The sequence below is a fragment of the Erpetoichthys calabaricus genome, chromosome 5 (genome assembly GCF_900747795.2).
Source record: "Erpetoichthys calabaricus chromosome 5, fErpCal1.3, whole genome shotgun sequence".
Taxonomy (NCBI): Eukaryota; Metazoa; Chordata; class Cladistia; order Polypteriformes; family Polypteridae; genus Erpetoichthys; species Erpetoichthys calabaricus.
Window position 1 is genome coordinate 58,976,951 of NC_041398.2, and position 13,235 is coordinate 58,990,185.

The following is a 13,235-nucleotide window of genomic DNA, read 5'->3' on the forward strand; positions in this document are numbered from 1 at the left end:
AGTTAGACTAGATCAGGGGTGGGCAAAGTGAGTCCTGGAGGGCTGCAGTGGCTGCAGGCTTTTGTTCCAACTCAGTTTCCTTAATTAAAAAACATTTGTTAACAATAATAAATCTTATTTAATTTCACTGCTTGTTTGTGTTTTAACTCTGCCATATCAAGTCATTATTATAACAAGGTTTTCTTTTCCTTTCCATGGATATCATCCAAAAAATGTAATGCCAAAAACAGATGAGTAATTCTCACTCCTTCCATTTTTTTCTTTTCAGTTTCCTTCAAAATATTTGATTAAACCAGAAAGCTCATGATGAATACACACAGGTACACATGGAGACAAGCTAGGTGGAGAATTGCTGGTTCCTTTGTCATTTGCTAATAAAAAGTCCATAAAGCTGTTTTAGACTTAAAGTAGCAATTAAGGGTGAAAAATCTAAACAAGATAGATAGATAGATAGATAGATAGATAGATAGATAGATAGATAGATAGATAGATAGATAGATAGATAGATAGATCTTTATTGACATTGTCACTTTTACAAAGATGCAGTCGACTCATTGTGAGGCATAAGAGTTAAAAAGACAAGAAGAGAGAAAATAATAACACATCGAATAGTAATAAAAGTACTTCACAAAATATACAAATTGCACTTATTATATATACAAATTGCACTGGTTAAATTTACAAAAAGCACTGGTTGACTTAAGGTCTATATTGCACATTTAGAGAATGATATGGAGCAGTTTTTATTTGAGTTCAGGGCCATGATTGCTTTTGGATAAAAGCTCTTTTTAAGTCGGAAAAAGCTGGAAGAGCCAATGACCGGGATGTGATGAATCCTGTGACATGTCTATTGGAGGTGTAGATTTGTTCCAGAGTGGGGAGGGTACAACCAATTGTTCTCTGTGCTATCCTGATGACCCTGTGGAGCACTTTCCTTTCTGAGGAAGTGCAGCTACCTTACCACACAAACAGTCCGTATGTAAGCACACTCTCGATGGAACAGCAGATTTTTGGGGAGGTGGTTCTTTCTGAGGAAACAAGCGAGACAAATAAAATGAAGCTTTAAAATGTTGCTTGAGCAACAAGTGCTTCATCACCAGTAACTGACTTTTTCATAAACATATTGTATTGGAAAAAAATATGCAGACACCGTGGCACTCCAGGACCAACGCTGCTCACCCCTGGACTAGACACTGCAAGAAAAACAATGAACTCTGTGGCTCATAACAAATTTTGGAGGAAAATTTTTAAGTTCATAAAAACAGGCAATCACTGGAAAAATCCTTCTCCTAAGAACACCTTCTTGTTCTTTTTGCGCTAATACAATTAGAAATCATAATAGATTCTTTCAAATCTGACCAGCATTGGATCTCACCTGCAACAGGTACCATCAAACACATGACTTCTTTGGATAGTTGCTTTGGCTTTCTAAAAACAACAACCTTAATGCATATTCTTATTCTCTATATTGTCGGACATTTTTTGAAATTAAAATGCCGCCATCCACTTATTGCTCTTTTTGGTATTATTCCAAATGGAACTTACATTCTCGTAGATTATCCTAAGTCATTGTATTTCGTCACATTGCTTGCTTAGCAGCTCATCTCTCTCAAACAATATTTCACAGAGGATTGAAAGACATTTTTATTAAGCGAAACTGTTAATAATAAAGTCTACTTAACAGAGGTATGTTTAGCAATGCTATGGAATGTGATAGTCTTCTTTGGACATTATTCTTCTTATTCAACCTCCAGAGCAATCTTTGATCTTAAACTGTTTCTGTCACTTTAGAGCTTATTTTAGTTTGTTTTTTTTTTGTTTTATTCATTTCTTTGTCTTTCAAAGGGGGTAAGAAAACAAAAGAGTAATTATATCAATATTTATGCATAATATGAAATTGAAAAAAATGTTATTGCACTGCCTTGTTATCTAAAAACCTGACAAACAGATTTATAATAGAGACTACAAGTTTGGAAATGTGAAGTGCACCACTGTTTTATTACATGACCACTAGCCAGTCACAAAATATTCCAGTGTCACAGAAGAAGTTAAAATTTCAACCACTCAACCAAACTCAGTTTATAAAAGTTTACTGAGTGGGTTGGGGAATTAGGGGCTATGTGGAGGTTCAGTGATTAACACAAGTAGGGTTACCATGTTTCCCTTGCATCAATGGATTTTTTTCAGACTATTACTTATTTGTTTCATATCAACAACAACTTATTTTTTGTATTGTTCTCTTCATTGAGTGCAGGTGCAGAGCATTCTCAGCAACTAAACACAATTATAGATTATATTAGTTACATAAATACAGAACACTACACAATAAATACAGATCAAAGCACATGAAAAACAAGGTAGAAACTGATCAAACACAATCGGAAAGTAACAATATCTGTCCATGAGTTAAATGATGAACGATGAACAGCTGACATTGGAGGAGATCATGTGAACATGTCTTAATAAGTTACATTAATTGATAGATCTTACCTGTCCTATCATGAATGTGTATGAGTCTTTGCACGAGTGGACTGCCTTCTGTTTCAGAGTTGGATCCTGCCTTGCATCTTATGATGTGTACCCCTAGAATCCTATTGTGAAAGAAAAATATATTTTTGGAGTTTTGTAAACCTTCATGGTGCTAAAAAAACAGATTTAATTCCAAAGTTTTTGTTAAATGTAGCACAATGTTAACATACGCCAAAAACAGATAAATAGTGTTATCTCAAAATGAGCAAAATGGACTGATAAAGTTTGGAAAATTCACTCTTCAATAGTGTAATTGATTATTTTTCTCATTATGATGTTACCACTTGACATTCTGATACCACCCAGCAATCTCCTACTTATAGGCATTGTTGAGCTGTTATGTAATTAAGTAATTTGTTTCTTTTACAAAATATAAACAGTAGGGCTGCATTAGTCTAAATTACTACACTTTTATATCAAGATGTACAAAAAAAGAGAAAATTATCCTGAGAAGAACTGCAATTATTCTATTTGCTTTAATTAGCATGAATTAGTTTTATACCATTTTGCCACCTACCACTCATAGTAATAACACATGTTAGGCAAATTCTAGGCAGTACATACAAAAACATCTTTCTGAAAGCCACCGTACCTGAAATGACAGGTGATACAGAAGTAATTCTGTAGAAGCTTCCCTGGCATATTAGAATAATTATTGTCTATTTCATCACATCAATAAAAGAGAACAAATGTATTATACATTACTGTATATATCTACTTTAATTATCCCAGGAGGGTGCTTTTTATGAAAAGACCACAGTAAGAAATGTAGCAGAAACACTTATCCTATATAGGCTGTGATATGCAATTATGTTATATATTTATTTTGTTATTCAAACTTTTATTAGAAGAAAAGGACAATAGAATAACAAATACAGTATATCTAATGGGATACATATCAAAAATCATATTAAAAAACCCTCCCCAACACCACACTCATCTCCTCAAACCACACAGTCCTGTAAAGAAGAAAGAGTAGAGAGAGATAGAGACAGAACAAAAGGTGTCACTGGACTACAGCCATTCTGTCCTCACTGAAATGAGCTGCAACTGACTATAGTGACACTGGAATACATGTGAACTAGTCAAGACCCTAGCACTCATAAAGCATCCAGATATTACAGTCATATATCTCAGGGGTGTCAACTAATTTCAAATAATTTCCCAGGCAGGAAAGTTTGACCCAAAATAATTGAGCCGGTATTTTGGAAAACCTAGCAGTTCTTCCTGAATTTATGGTTGCAAGTGTGATGATTACTGACTGACTGACTGTTGTAAGATATGCTCATTATTGGCCGAAACCAAATTAGCTTGAAGACAAGAAATTCTTCTGTGCTGACATTCACTTCAGTGCACACATATTTGTAATGCATTCACTCATACAGTGCTCACTCTTCATGAATACATATGGTAAGGCATGATGCAAGATACACCATAATTAATGTGCAATAAGCAGCAGTTATGGACAGTGCACACTAATAGTCAAAGGTGGACTCCCCATTCCAGTTGACATGGCGGGAGTTGTTGATGTAGTAGGGATGGTGTGGGGAGACTGGGCATTAGAAGAAAAACATTTTACAAGAATCTCGATAGATAGATAGATAGATATAACACACACTTTGGTCTGAACATATACCAGAATGCCTAAAAAGGAAGAAAATGTAAAAAGAAAGAAAACGTCTGACTTGTTAGTCCCAGTTGCATGAGGCATACTGTATTGGTTTTGGAATGAAGGAGCCCCAATAGCATTTCTTGAGATGCGTCTGACACACCTCTTACATAAAGAAGTAGATTTTTCTTTTTACTTATTTTCCTTCTTACCTACCCAGTTACACTGTTGTGTGAAGAAATAGATGAAAGCCACAGAATGTCCCAATAAACACTAAATTGTGATTAAAGAATTTCCAGAGATTAGATGACGTGACTTCCATATAGGACTGTGACTTTGTTTTTGACTTTCTTTTTACATTTTTAATCTCCCCCATTTTCATCAATTAATTGATGGACGGGTACTGTATTGTTTTTTTCTATTTATGTTTAATCCATTTCTACCTTGTTTTTTGTACATGTTAACAAATCTGCATTCATATATGTATCAGTTCTGTATTTAGTAATTAGTTTCATCTATACTACAGTATTTAAACTGAGAATTGTTCACAGTACCCTGCACCAGTACACAGTGGAGAGCACTATACAATATATACATAAGCTGAATTGAATTGCATTGTAAAAAATCAGTAGGAATCAATGAGTGAAAAAATATAAAGGGTTTGTAGTATGGATTGAGATATTCTTAAAGAAAATGTTCACTTATCTTATTTCACTGCAAAGGAGGAGTAGAAGGAAGATTTGGGGGAGCAGAAAAACAGAAAGAGGATGGTAGGATGCTTAATGAGAATAGCATAAAAAAGTACACATTTATTATAACATTATTTGCATTTTGTCATTTTATTGTTTAAGATAATTATGTGCTAACAGTACAGTTATCTTTCCGTTTTCATCTTTTAAAAATACACTTTCAAAAGTCCATTTTAGACACTATCAAACTGATGAAACATAGGAAAGAATTTATTTCTGGTATGGAATTAACATCTTTCAGTTACAACCTACTGTAGTAAAAAAACTATGGTGAAAAGTGACCATGTCTGTCTGTCATTCACAGCCCACAGGACTGACCAAAAGGTGCAATAAAACAGTTAAAGATATAACAAGTCATGAATAATTAGTTTTACTACACTCTGTATATTCAGAAGAATATATGGTATTTCCTGTCTGAAAATATATGATATATATATATATATATATATATATATATATATATATACAGTAGTCCCTCCTCCATCGCGGGGGTTGCGTTCCAGAACCCCCCGTGAAAGGTGAAAATCCGCAAAGTAGAAACCATATGTTTATATGGTTATTTTTATATTGTCATGCTTGGGTCACAGATTTGCACAGAAACACAGGAGGTTGTAGAGAGACAGGAACGTTATTCAAACACTGCAAACAAACATTTGTCTCTTTTTCAAAGGTTTAAACTGTGCTCCATGACAAGTCAGAGATGACAGTTCCGTCTCACAATTAAAAGAATGCAAACATATCTTCCTCTTCAAAGGAGTGCGCGTCAGGAGCACAGAATGTCAGAAAGAGAGAGAAAAGCAAACAAATCAATAGGGCTGTTTGGCTTTTAAGTATGTGAAGCACTGCCGGTACAAAGCTGTTGAAGGTGGCAGCTCACACCCCCTCCTTCAGGAGCAGGGAGAGAGAGAGAGAGACAGAGAAAAACAAACAATCAAAAATCAATACGTGCCCTTCGAGCTTTTAAGTATGCGAAGCACCGTGCAGCATGTCGCTTCAGGAAGCAGCTGCACACAGAAGGTAGCAACGTGAAGATAATCTTTCAGTATTTTTAGACGAGCGCCCCCCTGCTCAATCCCCCTACGTCAGGATCAGAGAATGTCAGAGCAAGAGAGAGAGAGAGAGAGAAAAGTACGTTGGGTAGCTTCTCAGCCATCTGCCAATAGCGTCCCTTGTATGAAATCAACTGGGCAAACCAACTGAGGAAGCATGTACCAGAAATTAAAAGACCCATTGTCCGCAGAAATCCGCGAACCAGCCAAAAATCTGCGATATATATTTAAATATGCTTACATATAAAATCCGCGATAGAGTGAAGCCACGAAAGGCGAAGAGCGATATAGCGAGGGATTACTGTATATATATATATATATACACAGTATAGTATATATTGTGGCATGCGGCTGGGGACCAAGCCCAGCCGGGACGCCCAGGAAGAGCAGAGGAGGGCTTGCGCCTCCTCCAGACCACGAGGGGGCGACCGCCCTGGTTGTTTTGGGGGCCCCCATGCATGAAGGTTCCTGGACCCCAGTACTTCCGCCACACCCGGAAGTGCTGGGGGGGAAGACGAGTGGGGACACCCGGAGTGCTTCTGGGTACGCAGCCGGCACTTCCGCCACACTGGGGTGTGTTTGTGGGAGATTGGCGGAACACACCTGGAGCACATCCGGGTGCTAATAAAAGGGGCTTCCTCCCTTCACAAGGAGGCTGGAGTCGGGAGAGAAGTTGGACAAGGTCTCAGGAGGAGACACGGAAGCGGCCTGAATAGTGAGGCATAGTGGTTTGGCCTGGACTTTGGGGAGTCTGTGGGTTGTGGTGAACTTGAACTTTGTAAATAGAACTTGTAAATAAACGTGTGTTGGGTACAAAATGATGTCTTCCTGTCTGTGTCCGGGCTGTTCCCCACAATATATATACTGTATATATATATATATATATATATATATATATATATATATATATATATAGATGGTGTAAATACAAGAAACAAAGACAAAAAAGGTTTGGGGATCCACCTCGCATTATATTTTAGTCAGAGAGAGTAGTCCAAAACGGAACTGAGAAAAAAGGGTAAGAGGTTGGGTTTTTGTAGTCAGTGGGAAGGAAGAGGTGGGTCCAAGAGGGAAGCAGTGGAAACGATGTCAGTAGGAAGGCATAGTCTGGAGAGCTCATTAGGGTTTAGCTCGTCTTTTCTTTTAGTGATTTGCAGAGGAAGGAGAGAAGGCTTCAGTGCATAGAGTCAACCTCTGACTCACTATTTTATGTCCAGTTAAGCCCATCAACTACCTCCCATTTGCACGTGTGTGACAATGGTTGTCAAGAGTGACTAGTGCAAGAAAACACTATTAGATTTTCAAAAAATTTCTCCCTTTACAGTGCATTCTAAACACCCTTATTTTATTATACAGATCATACTTCATATCAGGCACGCACAGTGTAATCTTAGGTGTTGTCATCTAAGAATCACCCAATCTGTGAGCAGAGTAAGAAATGTTTACCAAAATGAAGTAATTACTCCATATTTGTGAAAAAACATTGTAATGAATGACTCTAATAACTGATCACAACCCTCTAATGTGACTTTGTAAGAACAAGGACACCAAAACATGACTAACTGGATGTCCCCAGTCCTTCATTTAATTTCAACAATGTCCCATATCACAACATACTAATGGAGATACATTGTCATGTCTTGCTGAGTGGTTTCAGGGAGGCTGTAGGGGAACAGATTACACATATTACAGAAGTTTTATTTTTTGTTCCTTTACTATGCCCAAGAAGATATCAACTCCTATTCTCTCTTTAGACAAAGTAAGTTGTGTGTTCCATGGATAACCATGGTAAAACTGGAAAATGCCTCTGAAACTAAGGAAGTGGCAAGATGGAACTCTACCAGCTGTTGTCCCTAACAATGAGAATGTTGCTGCTCTGATTAATTTGACTGCTACACTATTGATTCATTGTATTTATGAATACAAACACTTAACTCATCAAAGAATAATTCATTATTCTCCTTGTGTTACATTTTTAGGTGAAAAAAGTCTGAATTAGTGTAACCCTAATTCGGGGTGTTCATAAGAAATATAATGATTTGATCCAACCTGTGAACGTTGCAATCAAGTTCCAGCCTCACTAGGCCACATGTTTTGGGCCTGCACCAAATTAACATCATTCAGACAGCCTTGGTGTCACAATCCCTCCTAACCTACTAACAGCTGTGTTTGGTGGACTCCCAGATGGGCTTAAAGTGGAGAAGGACAAATAAACTGTAATTGCCTTTACTACACTATTGGCACAAAGACTTATCTTGCTCAACTGGAGGAATCCTAACTCTCCTCTTTTAAGTCCGTGGGTAACTGATGTTTCATACTATATGAAATTGGAAAAAATCAAATTCTCACTTGGAGGATCTGTGCAGAACTTTTTCAAAACCTGGCAGGATCTAATCAATAACATCTTAGAATAAGCTTTTAAAGTACTGAGGAAGCAGATTCTCCTTTTATCGTTTTTTATCTCCTTTTATCTTTATTCAGCTCTCTCTCTCAGGGGTGGGGGGCTGATTTGTTTTCGATCCTATTTTTGTAAAAATTGACCTATTTGTATGGAATGTTGTGTGATTTCAATAAAATGAATAAAATAAAAAAAAGAAATATAATGATTTAACAAGAATATTTACGTCAAATATTTGAAATATTAAAATATGTTCTACAATTTAAAATTTTAAGGTCTAAATATTCTTGATTGTAATTGAAATGTGTCATTTTTCACTTCTTTGGTAGAGGTCCATGGAGGGCTAGATCTCAAGTGAAGGATCAAAAACAACATCATATTCATAATTGCTGACCTTGAAATAGTCTAAAACAATGACCCACATGTTTATGTTTGAAATTTGTCATTTTTAACCTTCTGGGGGAGGCGCTTAGAGGGCTGAGGCAAAAAGCAAAGAATCATCTGTTTAAAAAATGATCATACTGTATTCATGATCAGCAACTTTGAAATGACATAAAATAACAGTTCACATGCCTATATTACTGAACCACATTTTTTCAAAGTTTTGTGAAAAGGAGTAACTTTGACCCCTCCTATATCAATAGGGAGTGAGCCCCTGGGGTCAATTGATGTGGCGTGCATAACTTCTAGTCCTTCTGATCATTATTAATAAAAAGACACTTATTAGCTTACACTGTATCATAAGGGTGTAATTTCCTGCACAAAATATTGTCTAAAATGAGGTATTGTCGGGTCTAGAGTGCCAAATAAAAGGGGGGAACTGCAAAATGCTCAATGTCATGCATATCTAGACATTAAGATAAGCTGAAGGTATACCATATATGAAGGTTTTCTCGTACTGTTGTGGAAAGAAAACTAAAGTGATTTCTTTTCAAAAGTATTTAGCTGGTATTTGATAAAGAATATTTTCAAAGAATATAGAAACGCCTCTCTTAATGTGCTGCCAAACCACTGGTTACATTCTAAATAAGCATACTGCTGTTAAAGGGGAAATATTAAAAAAAGCTTGAATATGGGTATTAAAATACACATAAAGTACACATACTGTACATCAAATGTTTGAAACAAGTCCCACTATAAGTACCATTTTTTTAAAGTGCTTCTTAAGTCTGGCTTTTTAACATACCATTTTATTATGCAATTAAGAAGTAATTTCGACTTGTTTTTCATCATTTTGATAAAGCTTGAATCAGCTGAATATTTTGTAAGCAAAATGTACCGGTGAATAAAATGGACAATTCCTTGGCACCTTTGGCCCTTATTGTTCAATTGCAGAATGCAGATATTTTACTTGTAAATAATTTTAATCAAATATTTTTAATGAATACATGATAATTTTTACAATTGAATACAAGCATATACTTAAATGAAGTTGTGACAATGGATTATTAAAGCATAAAGAAAAGGACTGCAGGTAACTAAAGGATTAACTAAATGTAGCTTAAAGCTCGAGCTTGTGAGGGTGGCCTCATCTTAAGAAGAACCATCAAGGTAGTTGATGAAGTAGAAGGCGGCGGGCTTGCAGTAATTATCAGAGAAAACTTAAACGTTAAAAGAATCCCAATTGACTGTCCATTGTCTTTTGAGTGCCTGGCTCTTAAACTAATAACGGAATCAGGTCCTGTCTCACTCATTGTTCTTTATCGTCCCCCAAAATACAATGCATCCTTCTTATCCGATCTGATTGAACTTTTGACCCACCTAAGCTCTTACTCTCAGAGAATTATCCTTCTTGGTGATTTCAACATCCATATTGACACCCCCACATCTAAACTGAGAAATGAATTCCTGTCCTTACTGGACTGTTTTGACTTGACACAACATGTTGATTTTCCAACCCATTCTGGCGGTCATATATTGGACCTGATCTGCACTTCTGGACTATCTGTTGCCAACATTTACAGCACTGATTTGGGACTCTCTGACCATAAAGCAGTATTTTTCACTGTCTCATTACCTCTCCCACCTCTTACCTGTAAACGACAAATTTCTTACAGAAACCTTAAAAATATCTGTCCCTCTATCCTTTCTGGATCCATTTCTGATCTTTTACTGTCTGCACCTATACCACCAACACTAGATAGTTTTGTTGACCATTATAACACAGCCCTTCATTCAGCATTAGATAAAACGGCTCCTTTAAAACATAAGGAGGTTTCCTTTAAACGCTCAGCTCCTTGGCATAACTCAGAATTGCGATCTATGAAAGCAGCTGGCCGACGCCTTGAGAGAATGTCACGTAAGACTGGCCTCACCGTGCACATCCAGGCTTTTTCTGACCACCAAAGAGCTTACAGAGAAGCACTAACTTCTGCCAAGAACACCCATTATGGCAGAATAATAGAAAGTGGCCATGATAACCCAAGGGTTTTGTTCTCTGTAGTTAATAAACTACTCGAACCTGCATCTGGTCCAACTACCTCTTCTACTGAAGTCTGTGAGGAATTCCTCCACTTTTTCCGTAACAAAATTAAAGATCTAAATAATTCAACTAACATAAATACATCATCTGTTTATATCTCTCCCTGTTTTCCCACTCCATCCAGCTCCTTCTCTAAGTTCTCACCAGTCACATCTGCGTTTGTTAATAACCTGCTTTGTAAGATGAGGCCGACTACTTGTGTACTGGACCCCATCCCCACCACACTACTTAAATCCTGCCTTCATGCCATAATCCCGACTGTTACAACAATAATAAACTCATCCCTTGACACTGGCTCTGTGCCGCTCACTTTTAAAATTGCTTCTGTAACCCCAATGTTAAAAAAGTCTGGTATTGATGCTGACAATCTTAACAATTTCCGGCCTATTTCCCACTTACCTTTCCTGTCAAAAGTTCTTGAGCGTGTTGTAGCTTCCCAACTCACCAATTACCTAACCTCTTGTAATTTGATGGAACCCTTTCAGTCTGGTTTCAGGGCACGGCACAGCTGTGAAACTGCTCTTCTACGGGTAACCAATGATTTGCTTATGGCAGCAGACTCTGGACAAACTAGCATATTAATTCTGTTAGACCTCAGTGCAGCATTTGACACTGTCAGACATGACATCCTACTGTCCAGAATGGAGAACATGCTGGGTATCTCTGGCACTGCCCTCCAGTGGTTCAAGTCCTATCTGACTGATAGGCAAGAGTTTGTTAGTCTTGGCAACAGCAGATCCAGCTCAGCGCCTGTCACACAAGGAGTCCCTCAGGGCTCTGTCCTCGGTCCTCTGCTTTTCTGTATTTATATGCTTCCCCTTGGCCATATTATCCGTAGTTATGGATTGGGTTATCATTTTTATGCAGATGATACTCAGCTCTACTTCAGTGTTAAAAGTGGAACTTCATCAGAGCTTTCTCAGCTCACAACCTGCCTTAGTGAAATTAAAACCTGGATGGAGCAGAACTCTTTAAAATTAAATTGCAATAAAACTGAACTCCTGCAAATTGGGACTAAAATGCAACTTAATAAAATGAGCTCCTTCCCAGTCCATCTTGGCAGTGATCTCATCAGACCTGCCTCTACTGTAAAAAATCTTGGTGTCATTTTTGATTCCTCCCTCACTTATTCCGCCCACATAAATCACATTAATAAACTTTCTTACTTTCACCTTCGTAACATATCCCGTGTTCGCTCCTTCCTGCCCTTCTCTAATGCTGAGAAACTTGTCCATGCTTTTATCACATCCCGCATTGATTATTGTAATTCCCTACTGGCAGGTGCCCCTTCTAATCTTATATCACAGCTCCAGCTTATTCAAAACTCAGCTGCGAGAGTCCTTACTCGAACCAGCAGCAGCGAGCACATCACACCCATCCTGCTCCGTCTTCACTGGCTCCCTGTGTCCTACAGAATCGAATATAAAATCCTACTAATAACCTACAAAGCTTTAAATAACCTCGCACCAAACTACATCAGTGACCTTCTCCATCACTATGTGCCTGCCCGCCCACTAAGGTCCTCTGATTCTGGTAATCTTGTTGTGCCCCTCACTAATCTACACTCCATGGGTGACAGGGCCTTCAGCTGTATAGCGCCCAGACTCTGGAATGACCTACCAAAATTAATCAGGTCAGCTGACTCCATGAATTCTTTTAAAAAACAACTCAAAACTCATCTGTTCAGGAAGGCTTTTAGCTCTACTTGACTTTATTACCCTTCTCTTCGTTTACTTCTCTGTCAAGATGCTAATGTAACCTGTATGTGTGTGCTAGACCATCAATTATGTTGTCTGTTTCTTTTTTTCAGAATTTACTGTCTTAATCTTCTTTATTTATTTATCTGGTTTGTACAATGCTATATACTGTATATTCTGCCGTTCTTTATTTATTCTGTAAGTGCCTTGAGCATGGGAAAGGCGCTATATAAATAAAATGTATTATTATTATTATTATTAGAAGGTTAAAATGAAGTAAATGAGTAATAAAGACCCCTTTAAAAAGTGAAGACAAACTAGTGAGAAAGTGCAAACACTCCTGTTGTGAAGTACACCCCAGTTTAATGAAGCAATATTTAGAATAACTGTGGTGGGCTGGCACCCTGCCTGGGATTTGTTCCTGCCTTGCACTCTGTGCTGGCTGGGATTGGCTCCAGCAGAACCCTGTGACCCTGTGTTAGGATATAGCGGGTTGGATAATGACTGACTGACTGTTTAGAATAATGGAAAAAACAGCATGTATACAAAGTTAATGGTGGCTGTAGTTGATTGGATAAGATGATAGAATTCTGCATATTAAGAGTCAGATGACGTGATGTATTAGATAAAGTAATGTTAATCGAAAAGTTTAAAATGGAATGAATTGTTTTATTGATTGCTCACTCCATGGACTGAGACATTTGTGCATATCTATGTGCAAA